General features: G+C 40.2%; 1 protein-coding gene and 1 long non-coding RNA gene across 3 annotated transcripts in view; both read right to left on the reverse strand.

Moving 5' to 3' along the window:
* The window catches only part of LOC124055261 (copine-9-like), a 135,330-nt gene that overhangs the window by 57,957 nt on the left and 60,757 nt on the right, over positions 1-16,616 (reverse strand). The gene's annotated exons all lie outside the window — the stretch shown is intronic.
* On the reverse strand, positions 13,957-15,393 carry LOC124055272. Its single transcript, XR_006842597.1, has 4 exons — positions 15,254-15,393; positions 14,646-14,744; positions 14,310-14,472; positions 13,957-14,132 (listed from the first exon to the last, which is right to left on the reverse strand). It is a non-coding gene; the product is annotated as an uncharacterized LOC124055272 (long non-coding RNA).

A 16,616-nucleotide genomic window follows, 5' to 3' on the forward strand; every position in this document is an offset into this window, starting at 1 on the left:
CAATACAATTATAAACCACACTGGAGTCACGGGCAGGTGGTTGTGATGGTGGGAGCTAAAAAGTCCAGGGCTGTCACACCAGAATCCAGGGTTTGGTTTTTGCCTGTGGCCAGGCCTATTCAAGGTTGGGAAAATTATTTTCAGTTCATGAAAGAGTCATGAAATTTCAATGTCAGCATTCACTTTGGTTAAGGTTAGAGAAAGAGTGTGATTTCACTCCTCTCTGAAAGTTCTCTGAGGTTGCTGTTGCTCAGTTCTTATTGGAGCACTGAGTGAAAATGACTGGGTTGGGATCTGTCTGTTCTCCTCCTACATCTCAGGTGTTGTGAGGTTTTAAAACTCATTGGTTGTCCTCCTTTCACCTCCACAGATTGTGTGCACTTTTCTCTCTTCTTCTGTGTTTTATAATTCATGTGCAAAGACATCATTCAAAATTAAAATCCTAAATGGTGCATACTACGGTGGGGTGTCTCTGAAGGACACAATTTATAGTGCTGTATTGCAGTCAGCATTACCACAACTGAACACCAGAAAAGTCTGAGCCTGTTATTAGACGATTAAGCGATCTGTGGTTATTTCAATACAGATTAGATACAGAGCTGGAGAGACCAGAGAGCAAGAAATTAAATATCATTCAAACTGATAAATCCAAGGGCTCCTTCTCTTCTCCTAATTGCAGAAAGGGCACGGTTTCATTAAGAGGGTTAAAACTAGCGCTCATTGATGAGATGTAGAAAACGCTCAGGGGGAGGGCGATGTGGATAAGGGGAGGAAGGGAACCTGCCACGACATATTTCATCTGAATCTTAATCTTATCAGGGCCAAGAGGCGCTCACGATGTGGAGGGTAATTACAGGAATTCTAAGAGACAGCGAGTTACCACAATGCTGCTGTGCACATCTATGAGGCTGAGGGGGGACCGAACAATAATAAAATATAATACTTGTCAGCAACGAACATCCCAGACATTTTGGGTCAGGCTATCATTCTCTGACGTGATTTAACTGTCTGTCACAGACGGTCGGTGTAATTACATTCTGAATGGTTTAAATCCAGGCCTGCATCATTTAAATTTGAACCACAATGTATATTTGAACATGAAAGGGCTGAGGAGCAGCAAAAGAATAGATCTATTCAACTGGTCAGTGTCTGTCTCAGCTGAACAATAAGCATGGAAATGAGGAAAAAAAACTCCTTCATTTTATTATTTATTTCTCACATTGTCGCTGTTAAAAGAAATTCATTCCAGAACCTTTGAGAACATGAAATGTGTGTTTTAGTAGGAGGTTGGGGGGGTTGGGTGGTGGTGCTGGGGTATACTGTCACCTTCCTCTGCTGATTTAGCTCAGTCCCACCAGCTCATACATCTCAATAAAGCACCTCGACAACTTGTTCCTGCTGTAAATTGATGTTTGTGGGATTTAATTTACTTTGGGTATGTGTCTCAATCGTCTGTAATGGAGGAGATTCAATTATCCACGTATGAAATATGGATAGCAATTCATGGTGACCTGTGGATGGGCTCAGAGTTATTAAAAGAGAGCAAGAGAAGGAAGAAAATGGCCACTGGAATGTAGTTTCACATCATTTCACTCCATAATGGAAACTAACAGAGCAAACCTACTCAGTGTGAGTCTACTTCTCTAGACTCTGCAGAACCTCAGGAACTGTTCAGGTAAATGTTTAAAAATGAGAAGACACACTGACTATAGTGACAAGTGAGGAGAAGTGTGCTTTGGTTGAATTTCTATTGGTTGTTAGTGAGTTGCATATCAAGGGTGGGATATGTGTGTTCAAGAAAAAAAGGAGGAATTAAACTGAACCAGTGCTACTTCATGTAAAAAATGGTGAAAGTTGCCTGAGAGCTCCACTGTCATTTGCCAAAATATAAGATATGATTTACTGGAGGACCAGAAGCATTTTGAGTCACTATGTCAAAATATAGTTTTATTGTTTTTTTGTTTCCGTGTCTTTTATGGATTTTATCTTTAGCTATTTACATAGTTGACTGGGACTTAACCCAGAAGTGGCAGGAGCTTAAACCGGTGCCCCATAAGACTAACAGGAAGTTTTTAACCTAAGGCTGAGAGTGATATGGGTTGATCAGTAGTTGCTATATTTATTAATTATTAAAAAACTATTTACAGAGCAGTCTCACAATTGAGCTTCAGATCAATCGACCAAACGGACCCACAAGTGGTTCGAATTAAATCATAAATTTGTTGTCTATCCACATATTTTCTGAGCTGGGGCCACAATCAGCAAGATGGCATAATTTGTCTGTGCCTTTCAAAACAGTTCCGATCCTTTTCTTTTAACTTCATCCAGTGTCAGGTGTCAGGTGTGTTGAAGTCCAACAATACGCAGCCATCCACTTTAGCCTCCCTCTGAGGTCTTTGCAGATGCATCAATAGAAATGTGTCTCCAGTATGGTTTTCCTGGCATGAACTTCTGTCTAAAACTGTTCGTTGTGTTTTTCTAGCAACTTTTAAATCTACAGTACGTAAGAGTTCAAATGTTCTCACCACTTTTTCCAATTATTACACTTGATCTTACCTTTGTGCATGCTTCATTACCGTGTTTTATCAAAACCTTTTGCTGTCCCGGTAGAGATGGGTCTGATCTGAGCCTTAGTTCTTCCTCCTTTGCTCCTGATGAATAAGAGTCTGAGTAATTCTTATGGCTGGAGCAAGACACATTCCAGTATAGGAGTATCTGTTGGTTGGCTTTTGGCCAAAATGGGTTGGGGTGAATGTGTGTGGCTTGGGGTTTATCAGGGGCCCACAGCTCATTTCTCCTCCTTCTGGCTTAATCAGCCCATAAGCATTAAGCTCTGCTTTTAGATCTGTCTGTGGGTTTAATCTCCAAACGAGTACTTTTATCAAACAGAGCAGCAGGAAACTCAGACTGTGGTGGAGAGATGAAAAAGGTGTGTCAAGGTTCACCGCCATCCTGAAACCATTTCCCACACACTCTGCTCCCAAGAGACCCCACAGACTCATTTCAAAGCTCATCTCACTTCCATTGCCCTGTGGTGTTGTTCCATCACAAACTACAGCTCTGAGGACTTAACAGTAGCCACAGCCTCACCACCCAAAGTCTCCCACACAGGAGCTCAAGTCTCCTTTCCATGGCAACCTCCTCTTCGAACACCTTAAAATAAATACGAGTCAGACAGGCACAAGGACGCACAGATGACAGTCAGATCGAAACACAAACTTCCTGCTCTGCTGAAGCTCATCCAGCATATCAAAGACAAAACTACACACTTTGATGTTGCTTTCAGGTTGGAACCAGAAGCTTTCAGAGAGATGGGGGTTGCCAGGTTCCTGTCAGGTGAACAGAGCTGATATTAAACACTGGGTGGGCAAAAAACAGTGGTGTCATGGAGTGAAGTGATAAGTCAATGCAAGGGTCTGTTAACAGGCAGGAGTAATAGGGACTGATCAAAGAGCTGGGCTCTTGCCAGTTTGCTGTATCAGTGGCACAGTGGATGAGAAAAACATCAAGCACCCATCTACATATGGCTTTTTAATATTTTATCAGACGAACTGCCAATAGAAAAAGATTTACATCTGAGAGGCAAAGCCCTCATTAAGACTGAAAGTTAATAAAGTGTGCCGGCCGATATGTGCACTGCTCATTTACAATTCTTTTGTCAAAATTCAGATGAATATACTGTGCGAAGTATTTGGGTTTTTCCAAGATTAATGGCACAACTTTGTCAGAAGCTGCATTTGAAGACCACAGTGGAATAAAGCGAGGGGCCGTGTGTCAACAGATATCTTCAGAGCCAGAGCCAACAGCCCTGGTGGACAAAGAACAAATCAATTACAGCTCCAAGGAACTGAAGCCCTCAAATCACCTCCTTCCACTATTCATTCCTTCGCATCTAAAAGCAGAGAGAACTTCAACCTCACTGCACTGTAAACTCACCACGGGCACAGGCTCAGCTCTCTCCACACCATATTCAAAACAGTTTGAATACGTAATGTGTAAGGTGGTGGGGGGAGAATTAGTTAGAGAGCAGAGACGCCCCAGTTGTGTGGTGTCATTAAAAAGGAAGAGGGAGGAAAAAATTCATTTAAGGAGCAAAGAAATGACTTCTTGTATGCATGTACATCAGAGGCAGTTGGAGAAATCCTGAGGAGAAAAATATCAAGGAAAGAATATGTACATGTACACTACTGTACTGTCAAAGAGCTGACGGACAAGGAGTCACTATATGCTAAACACTGGATGAATAAAACACATGCAACTGACCCTACAACATAGTATAGATGGGTATAAGTGGCCTACTTTCATGTTCACCGACACCTACTTTGCTGGGGGATCCAATGATGTTGGTTGCTATGGATACCATTCAATCATCACTCTCTAAGACATCTCTTGATGTCGGCGGGCAGTACAGTAAAAATAGCAACAGCAAAATTACTTTTGGAAGTGATTCTTTGTAGGGCTTGTCATGAATTACACACACAAACACACACAATCATCATCATTATTATTATTATTATTACTATTATTATTATGTTTTTCTTCTTCTATGTAGGATTTAGCAGTGGTTGAGACAAAGGTGACCAAGTCAATCAAAAGACACATACAAAGTCCTGATTAAATAAATAGTTACATTTGTTTTTTAATAGATTTTAAGTTTTACTGTAGATCATTTGGTCATGTCTATTTGAAGGGAATATCCATCAACTGAAGTAATAACAAACCATTAGTGAGTTCTGAGAGAGCTGTGTGAAGCCTCATAAACGTCCTCAAGCGATATGAGGACAGAGATTTGAGTCAGCGTCATTCAGGGCTGCAGACTACTAGTTTGAAAATGGAAACAATTTGAAAGAGTTAAAAAGAACTGACCTCACTAGACTATTGTAGCTGCTCAACTCTGTTTAAAGCTAGAGGGTCAGGGTTAGGGTTCATCTACCAGGACTTCAACAATGTTATTGGAACACAGAATGCAGGCTGGGATTGTGGCGGTTTTCTGTTACAACAGAGAGAAAGGACCAAAGATGTCTCAGAATTCATTTAGCAGTAACTGGTGTTCAACAACCACTATGCCGACCAAAGAGTAGTATATTATGGTCTGCTAGCGATTGGAAATCCTAAATATTTCACTTACTGCCCTTTCAGTAAGCATTTTGTGAGTGTTGGTCATGTGTCAAGTGTGAGCAGCCTCACTGCTTCATGCAGGACTTGATTATGGAGTACATTACCAAAGCACAGGAGGCAGTTCAGTTTAGGTCAGCAGGTGGGTGATTGCTATTAGACCCATACTTCAGCCTGCAAGCGCTTAAGCTGCCTAAACAGAAGAGTGTGTGTCGTGACTCAGTGTTTGAGGTGGGTTTTCCTCGTAATCCTGTCCTCCACGCGTTAAATGCCACAGGGCTTTCTTCCTCTCCCCACCCAACATCTGAAAATAGACCCTAACCGTGGCTCTGATGTCATCTTAAGCACAGGAGAATAGAGCAGCATGGTGGAAACGGCTCACCCAGCTGGAGTTTTTGTCAGTATGGAGCACAAAGTATACTTAATACTCTCAGTTGCCTTGGAAACCCTTCTGCCATGAAAGAAGGATCAATATACTTCCATAATTTGCATGCTTCTGCATGTGTTTTCAGGTGTATGCATTTACACTTTAAACTTAACTCTTCCAATAAATCAAGTTGTGCCATGTATATTCCCCTCCTGATCATTCCCATGTCTTTAACTGTCGGCAAACGCTGTGACACTGAGTGGACACTGATGTGTCAGTGTGCTCCATCACTGAGATCCTGTGTAAATAAAAAATCAGTTCGTTTAGGCAATCTGCAGTCGTGCACAGGGGACAAGGGGATATTATTATGATACACAATTTTTGAAATGTGCATTTGTCAGTTTCACAGTCAGATGAGAAGATTAACGCACAGGAGTGTGCTAATCTTTAAACACACACAGTAACACGTTTGCCTTGCAAAAGATTTTAGGATGTTTTATCTACATATTAGACCTTGAGGACGGGACTTTCGAGATGCAGCTGTTATTGGTCAAGAAATGGATCCTATGGAAGTATATATATATTTACATACACACACTTCTTCATTTAACTCATCCTTAGTAAAACACACATGCAACACCCAGCAAATTACATGAAGTGAAACACACACAGGAGCAGTGGGCTGCCACTGTCAAGCGCCCAGGGAGGAAATTGGGGGTTAAGTGCCTTGCTCAAGGACACATCAGCCAGCTAATGGGGGGAGGGGCATTTTTTTTAATGCAAAAAATGTTTGAAGCAGAAAGATACAAGGGCACACTATAGCAAGAACAGTGGCAGACGATATCGTTGAGATTACTTTCAGAGCGATTTGATGAACAGAAACACTGACCAATCCAAATCCATCCCTGTAATAGCTATAATGTTGGTTTCTAACTGTAGCCGACCTCTTATATGGCATTTAGGAAATACTTTCAGATGGTCTGCCTATAACAGTCAGTCTTTACTATTATGGTGTATGACTTGTTAAAAACTCACACAGGCTAACCTAATATTAGTCTGCAAATTACTCACAAAAACCTTCATTTTATGTGATACAAATATATACTGCCAAATAATCTTGCTGATGAGGTCTCTGAACTTCATTTGGACCTTAGCCATGTCCTCTTTAACAATTACCAGGATACCATTAAAATGATTTTGATTCTTAAGCGTGAACTTCTCTCGCCCTTGAAGAAGTCTTGGTTTCTTTTAGTTTCTCTGTTTAACATAGCAGTATCTAGTCATAAACATTTAACTAGTGCAAAGCTGCTGACACAGCACATAGTTGGCACCACTTTTGACTTGAAGAAACTTCCTCCTGTTCTGACAAACTGAGTCAAGAGTCAATAAAGAGTCAATAGACTATAGACCGATCAGCCACAACATTCAAACCACCTGTTTGATACTTGTGCTTCCCCTTGTGCTACCAAAACAGCCCTGACCTCTCATGGGAAGGGAAACAGGACCTTTTTTTGAATTTTGTGGTCACTGGCATCAGAATGTTGGATCCTGTGCATTGAGGGTGGGCATCCAGGTGAGAAGTTCCACCATTTGGGGGGAGGCTGTTGCTGACATGAAGAGCTGTTGCCATGTGGGGGGGGTCTTCAGGTGTGCAATGTTTAACTGGGTGGTGTGTGTCAAAGGACTTCCACATGACTGTGAAAACCCAAGGTTTCCCCGCAGGACACTGCATTGTAAACAGATGATTAATGTCATTCACTTCACCTGTTAAATCATTTTAATGTTGTGGCTGATCACTGCAGCATCACCTAATATGACAGCTTCAGGTCAGGTGAGAGATCTGGCCAAACAGCTAACTTTAAATTGGGCATTTTACTATTCTATAATATCATTGTCAAATTTTCACAGTTGTTTTCCTGTCACTGAACTAATTCAAGTGGTTGCCTTGTATGTCTGACTGTTATGCAAGTGAGTGTGACTTCCATCCGCGCTACAGTCTCCTGTAATCAATAAACCCTCTACTCCTAAACACATTTTGCTCCTTAGTAATACAACTCACGTCCCTCATATAGCTTTCCTTCATGGGACCCAGCCAGCAATCCTACACACACACACACACACACAGCCTTGTCTATATCACATTGTAGGGACACAAGACATGAACGTGCAATGTGGGAACCACCCTTTCTGAAGGTCTTACAGCATTGAAAAAAATCAGGTGGTATACTGGAGCAGCCAGAAACACACATATCACTTCAAATTGTCAATCAGACAAAGTAGAATTCCTCACCTGACCAGGGACAGCTTCCTGGGGACTTTTCAGGTTTTTAGTGACTTGTGGGGTAACCTTATACACACTTTCAGATTTTTCTATCTTCCTTTGGACCAGTTGACACACTTTCAAGTTTAACTTACTTTGTAGAGACCTTAAACACTGATGGTGTTTAAACATTTATTTGAAGGAATATATCATTTGTAAGTTTTGTTAATAAGTTAATATTCATTGAAAAAAAAAATAATGGGGTAATTATTTAGTTTAAAAGACTTATTAGACCATATTAAAAGACTATATTCATTTGAATATCTGAGTTGAATTAATAAGAAGATTAATAATAGAAGTTAATTTCCAGATAAAATGCTTATGTGGTATGAAAATGACGAAAGATGTATGATTTGAAGTCTCATCTTGTCATTTTTTAAGTTTTAAGACTAAGCTGCAACACATAGCTCTCAAAGTTAGCGCAAATGATGCAATGTTTAAGATTTTACTACTACAAGTCATCTTAAGTAACAGACAGACATGGGTCAAGGGATATTTTTTAATAGCTTGACAGCCCTGCTATCACATAAGAAAAATAAATTGTATCAAAACAATTTTTTGCAAATCCAAGCAGATTTTTTGAATGTGAACATTACAATATGATTCATTAATATCAATCATTTAAGTGATACTGTCTCAAAAAAACAAACAAAAAAACAGTCCTGTTCTGCTATGTAAATCAAGTAACCTTGAGCAGGACCCAGCTCATAAGGGCAAACCTTCCTGCTGATAGCCAGATCATGTCCAGAAAGTAAACCGGGAGCTGGAGCAACAGCTCAGCAACAACAACAGGACCATCAAGCAGCTGCAGCAGAGACTGGCAGAACTGAAGAGGAATCTGCAGAAGGAACTGAAACTAAAGCCTGAGCCAGAAGCTGAAGGGAAGGAGAAATGCCAGAAAGCCGAGCAGAAAAACAAGAGAAGGTTTGTCCAGACCCTCCACCAGCATCCACCCCTAGCCCCCTGACCTCCAACACCACAGTGATCAACACCTCAGACCTCAACGACTCACAGGAAATCAACTGTGAGTATCTTTCATTTAGCTGGGAGGAACTGGTGCATGGACACAGAGACTCATCAGAATCCGTGTAGCTTACAAGGTGACGATCGACTCCAGCTTTGTTTGATGAAAGAATCGGTCCTGATTCATCCTTGTTCTAGAGAAGAAATAGTGAAGACATAATATATGAATAACACACATACATACATACACAAAAGAAGACGACTAAGATTAAAACAATTTGGAATAATTTGTTTATTGAATTCAATTTAAACTTGTTTGCATTATTGTATTATTATACTTAAAAAACCCCACTACAAATTACTTTAAAAATGTCTTTATGTAGTTCTAAAGTTTCAAGTTGGTTGTGATTTGTCAACCATATGCTGCCTGATAGAGGACTTGTGAAAACACTGACGTTGCTTAAATTAAAGAAAAAAACAAGGCATAGCAAAAATTTAAAATGTGCAAAACCTGACTATACTCTTTCACTTATGAAGATTCTAGATCAGTGTCACAATATCCTAGCGAGTCCCCACTGAGTCAGAAAACCAGACTGTGCTTGGCAACATGTCTGACACAACAGTTTAACCAATGTAGCCAAACCAAACATGTATTTCATAGATTTTTCATAGGTCAAAGTTGGCTCTGGTAAAAGTGAGTTTTGTATAGCTTGCTATAGCACTGCAGTGACTGGTACAAATGGAAAACAAGTGAATATCAAGTTGTACAGGGTTGAACTGAGCTGTGACACAAGAACTGATGTAAAGTACAGGAAGCACACTTAGCCTGTGTTATAGGCCTTGTCTTAGACGTGTATTTCAGTTGACTGTAAGAATGAAAGAATCTCATCAGTGTCACTAAGAGTGCAGAGTAATACTTAGCTACGGTGGTCCCCACAAGACACCGTACAAGTGTGTAAGACAGCAGCTAGAGTAAATGGCTGGCTGGTCCCCACTTAGTAAGAAAACCATACTGTGCTTGGCAACATGTCGGAAACCAGTTTAACCAATGCAGAATAAACCAAAGACTGGGCACAAGAGCAAATGTTGCACCTATTTGAGTAAAAGAGAAACACTGATGTTGAAACTAACTGATTCTTACCTGTGTGATGGTGGATGGAGGTGTCTCAGCAACCTTCTCTGCTGGTGTGGAGACCTGAGAGTGAGAGGACTCGGCCACACAAGGCTGTTCTTCTGTCTGAAATAATAGGTCATCATTAATGAGCAGTTTGTCAACAGAAATAAGTCTATTAGACTACATGATAAAGCAACAGTGAAAACAAGACAGAACACTATAGCATAAACATCAATGTCTGTGTGTACCTGGCTCTAAATCATATTTTTTTCCATAGGTTCACTTGTCTCTGGCTACAATGAGTTTTGTATAGCTTGCTATAGCACTGCAGTGACTGGTACAGCTGAAAACAAGTGAATATCAAGTTATACAGGGTTGAACTGAGCTGTGACACAAGAACTGATGTAAAGTACAGGAAGCACACTTAGCCTGTGTTATAGGCCTTGTCTTAGACGTGTATTTCAGTTGACTGTAAGAATGAAAGAATCTCATCAGTGTCACTAAGAGTGCAGAGTAATACTTAGCTACGGTGGTCCCCACAAGACACCGTACAAGTGTGTAAGACAGCAGCTAGAGTAAATGGCTGGCTGGTCCCCACTTAGTAAGAAAACCATACTGTGCTTGGCAACAAGTCGGAAACCAGTTTAACCAATGCAGAATAAACCAAAGACTGGGCACAAGAGCAAATGTTGCACCTATATGAGTAAAAGAGAAACACTGATGTTGAAACTAACTGATTCTTACCTGTGTGATGGTGGATGGAGGTGTCTCAGCAACCTTCTCTGCTGGTGTGGAGACCTGAGAGTGAGAGGACTCGGCCACACAAGGCTGTTCTTCTGTCTGAAATAATAGGTCATCATTAATGAGCAGTTTGTCAACAGAAATAAGTCTATTAGACTACATGACAAAGCAACAGTGAAAACAAGACAGAACACTATAGCATAAACATCAATGTCTGTGTGTACCTGGCTCTAAATCATATTTTTTTCCATAGGTTCACTTGTTTCTGGCTACAATGTATAGCTTGCTATAGCACTGCAGTGACTGGTACAAATGGAAAACAAGTGAATATCAAGTTGTACAGGGTTGAACTGAGCTGTGACACAAGAACTGATGTAAAGTACAGGAAGCACACTTAGCCTGTGTTATAGGCCTTGTCTTAGATGTGTATTTCAGTTGACTGTAAGAATGAAAGAATCTCATCAGTGTCACTAAGAGTGCAGAGTAATACTTAGCTACGGTGGTCCCCACAAGACACCGTACAAGTGTGTAAGACAGCAGCTAGAGTAAATGGCTGGCTGGTCCCCACTTAGTAAGAAAACCATACTGTGCTTGGCAACATGTCGGAAACCAGTTTAACCAATGCAGAATAAACCAAAGACTGGGCACAAGAGCAAATGTTGCACCTATTTGAGTAAAAGAGAAACACTGATGTTGAAAATAACTGATTCTTACCTGTATGATGGTGGATGGAGGTGTCTCAGCAACCTTCTCTGCTGGTGTGGAGACCTGAGAGTGAGAGGACTCGGCCACACAAGGCTGTTCTTCTGTCTGAAATAATAGGTCATCATTAATGAGCAGTTTGTCAACAGAAATAAGTCTATTAGACTACATGATAAAGCAACAGTGAAAACAAGACAGAAGACTACAGCATAAACATCAATGTCTGTGTGTACCTGGCTCTAAATCATATTTTTTTCCATAGGTTCACTTGTCTCTGGCTACAATGAGTTTTGTATAGCTTGCTATAGCACTGCAGTGACTGGTACAGCTGAAAACAAGTGAATATCAAGTTGTACAGGGTTGAACTGAGCTGTCACACAAGAACTGATGTAAAGTACAGGAAGCACACTTAGCCTGTGTTATAGGCCTTGTCTTAGACGTGTATTTCATTTGACAGTAAGAATGAAAGAATCTCATCAGTGTCACTAAGAGTGCAGAGTAATACTTAGCTACGGTGGTCCCCACAAGACACCGTACAAGTGTGTAAGACAGCAGCTAGAGTAAATGGCTGGCTGGTCCCCACTTAGTAAGAAAACCATACTGTGCTTGGCAACATGTCGGAAACCAGTTTAACCAATGCAGAATAAACCAAAGACTGGGCACAAGAGCAAATGTTGCACCTATATGAGTAAAAGAGAAACACTGATGTTGAAACTAACTGATTCTTACCTGTGTAATGGTGGATGGAGGTGTCTCAGCAACCTTCTCTGCTGGTGTGGAGACCTGAGAGTGAGAGGACTCGGCCACACAAGGCTGTTCTTCTGTCTGAAATAATAGGTCATCATTAATGAGCAGTTTGTCAACAGAAATAAATCTATTAGACTACATGACAAAGCAACAGTGAAAACAAGACAGAACACTATAGCATAAACATCAATGTCTGTGTGTACCTGGCTCTAAATCATATTTTTTTCCATAGGTTCACTTGTCTCTGGCTACAATGAGTTTTGTATAGCTTGCTATAGCACTGCAGTGACTGGTACAGCTGAAAACAAGTGAATATCAAGTTGTACAGGGTTGAACTGAGCTGTGACACAAGAACTGATGTAAAGTACAGGAAGCACACTTAGCCTGTGTTATAGGCCTTGTCTTAGACGTGTATTTCAGTTGACTGTAAGAATGAAAGAATCTCATCAGTGTCACTAAGAGTGCAGAGTAATACTTAGCTACGGTGGTCCCCACAAGACACCGTACAAGTGTGTAAGACAGCAGCTAGAGTAAATGGCTGGCTGGTCCCCACTTAGTAAGAAAACCATACTGTGCTTGGCAACATGTCGGAAACCAGTTTAACCAATGCAGAATAAACCAAAGACTGGGCACAAGAGCAAATGTTGCACCTATATGAGTAAAAGAGAAACACTGATGTTGAAACTAACTGATTCTTACCTGTGTGATGGTGGATGGAGGTGTCTCAGCAACCTTCTCTGCTGGTGTGGAGACCTGAGAGTGAGAGGACTCGGCCACACAAGGCTGTTCTTCTGTCTGAAATAATAGGTCATCATTAATGAGCAGTTTGTCAACAGAAATAAATCTATTAGACTACATGACAAAGCAACAGTGAAAACAAGACAGAACACTATAGCATAAACATCAATGTCTGTGTGTACCTGGCTCTAAATCATATTTTTTTCCATAGGTTCACTTGTTTCTGGCTACAATGTATAGCTTGCTATAGCACTGCAGTGACTGGTACAAATGGAAAACAAGTGAATATCAAGTTATACAGGGTTGAACTGAGCTGTGACACAAGAACTGATGTAAAGTACAGGAAGCACACTTAGCCTGTGTTATAGGCCTTGTCTTAGACGTGTATTTCAGTTGACTGTAAGAATGAAAGAATCTCATCAGTGTCACTAAGAGTGCAGAGTAATACTTAGCTACGGTGGTCCCCACAAGACACCGTACAAGTGTGTAAGACAGCAGCTAGAGTAAATGGCTGGCTGGTCCCCACTTAGTAAGAAAACCATACTGTGCTTGGCAACATGTCGGAAACCAATTTAACCAATGCAGAATAAACCAAAGACTGGGCACAAGAGCAAATGTTGCACCTATTTGAGTAAAAGAGAAACACTGATGTTGAAAATAACTGATTCTTACCTGTGTGATGGTGGATGGAGGTGTCTCAGCAACCTTCTCTGCTGGTGTGGAGACCTGAGAGTGAGAGGACTCGGCCACACAAGGCTGTTCTTCTGTCTGAAATAATAGGTCATCATTAACGAGCAGTTTGTGCACAAGTGTTCACAACAGCAATCATTGCACATTTTTTACTCCAAGTGAAATGTTGAAATGTTGAACTAATGTTGAAATTCAAAAAACTGTTATGTCACAATGATTATTACTGTGTAGGTGTTATGCCCACATTAGTGCAAGCTCATTACTGCATTGCCTTAATTTTCTTTAAATGTATACAAAAAAAACAAGTATCTCAAAAAAACTGTATGATAGGCTGCAAAGCTTTCTTTAATTGTCGAAATCTGAACAGAGGCACAAAAATAACAATCATTCTGGTGCATTATATTTAAGCCACATTTGACACTGATAATAAATAATGACATACCTGTTTCCTCCATGGCCAATCATTTCCACCATGGTCATATGTAATTTCTTCTCCTGGCTGTATGTCCCTCAAAGCAAATAGGCAGAGGTATGATTTGGCCTCCGTAATGACCCTCTTCATTTTGCAGTTTGGGTGCCTGTGGTCATCATTGACAAGGCGTCCAAGGCTGCCATCTTCTTGGGCTGCATCAATGCTTTGGAATAGCAAAAAATAAATGACTGGGCTTGATAATATTAAATTACTGATTAAAGTACCTTTTTTCTAATTTGCCATTACTCTCATGTTCCTTGTAACACCATAAGGTTATTATGAGATTTGTCAGTGCTACGAAAAAAAGAAAAAAAAAAAAAACAATCAATCAAAACCTTACCACCATGTCTTTTCTTTCCAGTAGAAGTCAAACATGAAAACAGCACATGAGCTGTGATAGGTCCTCTTCCTCTTTATTGACTCTTCCAAATTTATCAACGTCCCTCTGTACTCCACCACAAAGTCTCCTTTTGAGAAATGGGATTTGGCAAACACCCCTCGACCTGTTAAAACCAATACTACAAATGTTATTTTATACAGTTTAGGCTGGAGGGGTTAAAGTGCACCACATTAAAAGTGAACTGGATTCATAACAAGATAAAACACAAAGTATGTTTTATATTTTACACAAACGAGGTCATAAACTTGCATACGGAAGGTGGCAAACACACAGTACCTTTATAGGAGTTGATGTATTTTACTTCCAGTTCTGCAGTCTTGTCCAGTGCTTTCACAACATGTTCCACTGCATCCTCTAAGGGAAGCCATCACATACCTAATCATTAATACAAAAATATCATAATATTAACAGAGTTTGGGGTTATATAAATATTGCATTTCATGAAAATGTTTAAATGAGTTATACTAGTTACTAAGAGTGATGGCGAACAGGCAATCATCTAACAAACAGTCCCACATCATGGTTTTCCTTGTCTATCGAAGGCCAAGGTGGTTAAAGCGTGTGGGGGGGCGTTCAAGTGTAGTATCTTTTGCGTACATAAAGCCTTTGTTTTCAATGTAGACTCACGCTCACAACCCAGAACAACAAGCTTGATTTTCAGCCATGGAGGGAGGAGCGTAAACATTCTCAGCTTGGCATTCTTGGCTTTTAAATAGACCCGTGACGTAGCTAATTAGCTAGCGCTAGCTGCTCTGCTAACGTCAAGTAGCTCTCCCTCAAAACTCACGATTTCACTCTATGACCAAATACGTCATGCTGAAGTTGCTTTTAGACGTTTTTTTCACAGACTCGCGTAAATAAATGTTAAAGTTATGATGACTTACCTGTTTGAGTCCACTCTGCCACTTGACCTGCACGCTGTGCCCGTCTGCTCCTTCAGCTGTCATGTCAAAGAGCGCTTGTTCTGTATCATCAGTACATCCAGGAAATGTGGTAAAGGTGCATTACAGATGACTCCGACCGCCAGTCATGTCCCGTAACGTGTATCAAGCCCACCCATGTGTGCCCCTCCCCCACCAATCTATCCACGGCATAAAAATTAAAACTATTTATTAAGCAATGAGACCCAGTGTTTTCTCCACGTGTAAGTACTAATTTAAACGTGCAAGACTTGACTTATTGCTATGTTTTTTGGTAATGCATCATAATTACATATCAGAAATTGATTTAAATTGTAATGGCAGTATCTAATAACCTTTACCATTCACCCCCAAAGACCCACATATAGAAGAAAATTGTAAACATTTTTTTTACCTTTTAGATGTTGTCTAAACTCATAATCACACCAAAATGATAATCACACAAGTAATATTTTTATGAATGATATTTTTCATAAAAAACATTGAGTTATTTATTATTTATTTTAGAATTATATTTACTGAAATCAGATATTTTTTTTACAAATCCTGGAAAACTGAATGAAAACTCTAACTAAATTATGATACTCCCAAAAGCAGTTCTATTTCTCTGAGAAGCAGAGCTGGACCATTGCACTTTCTGCAAAGCATGTAGGTGTAGCCTTTAGCATTGTGTCTGTACTGTCCTCTATTATTTTTTACAGGAAAATATCCAATCATGTCCTTGCATACTTCTTTTGGTGCTGATACTTGGACAAACAAGTAAAACCCTGAAAACATGACCTGTACTATACATATGTTTAAATAATCTATTAGTCTATCCTGAAATACTGTAGATAATATGTTCTTTAATCCGAATGTAATCATTAAGATTCAAGAGTCTTTATTGTCATTATGCAAGCTTAACGAAATTTTGTGCAGATTCTCAGCTTAAAAACACACTTATAAATAGGAGAAAATTGAAATTGCACACTTAAGAAAAAATATAAAAATATAAAATACAAAATACAAAATGAGGTAGATAAAAACAAAGTGCACTTAGTGCCAGACTATGTGTATGCTGTGTGTGTGTATGCAGATAGACGGGGGAGGGTGTATGTGTGAAGTCCTGTATGGGGGTGGGACGTGAGTGTGTCACTGTATGGGGGTTATTGCTTTAACAGCTCTGGGGAAGAAGCTGTCCCTGAGTCTGTTGGTGCTGGTTTTAATGTTCCTGTACCGCCTTCCTGATGTAAGCGGTACAAACAGTTCGTTGCCCGGGTGGGTGGGGTCTGTGGCAATGCGTCTTGCCTTCTTCTGGACTCGGGCAGTGTAAACTGAGTCCAGATCT

The sequence above is a fragment of the Scatophagus argus genome, chromosome 3 (genome assembly GCF_020382885.2).
Source record: "Scatophagus argus isolate fScaArg1 chromosome 3, fScaArg1.pri, whole genome shotgun sequence".
Taxonomy (NCBI): Eukaryota; Metazoa; Chordata; class Actinopteri; family Scatophagidae; genus Scatophagus; species Scatophagus argus.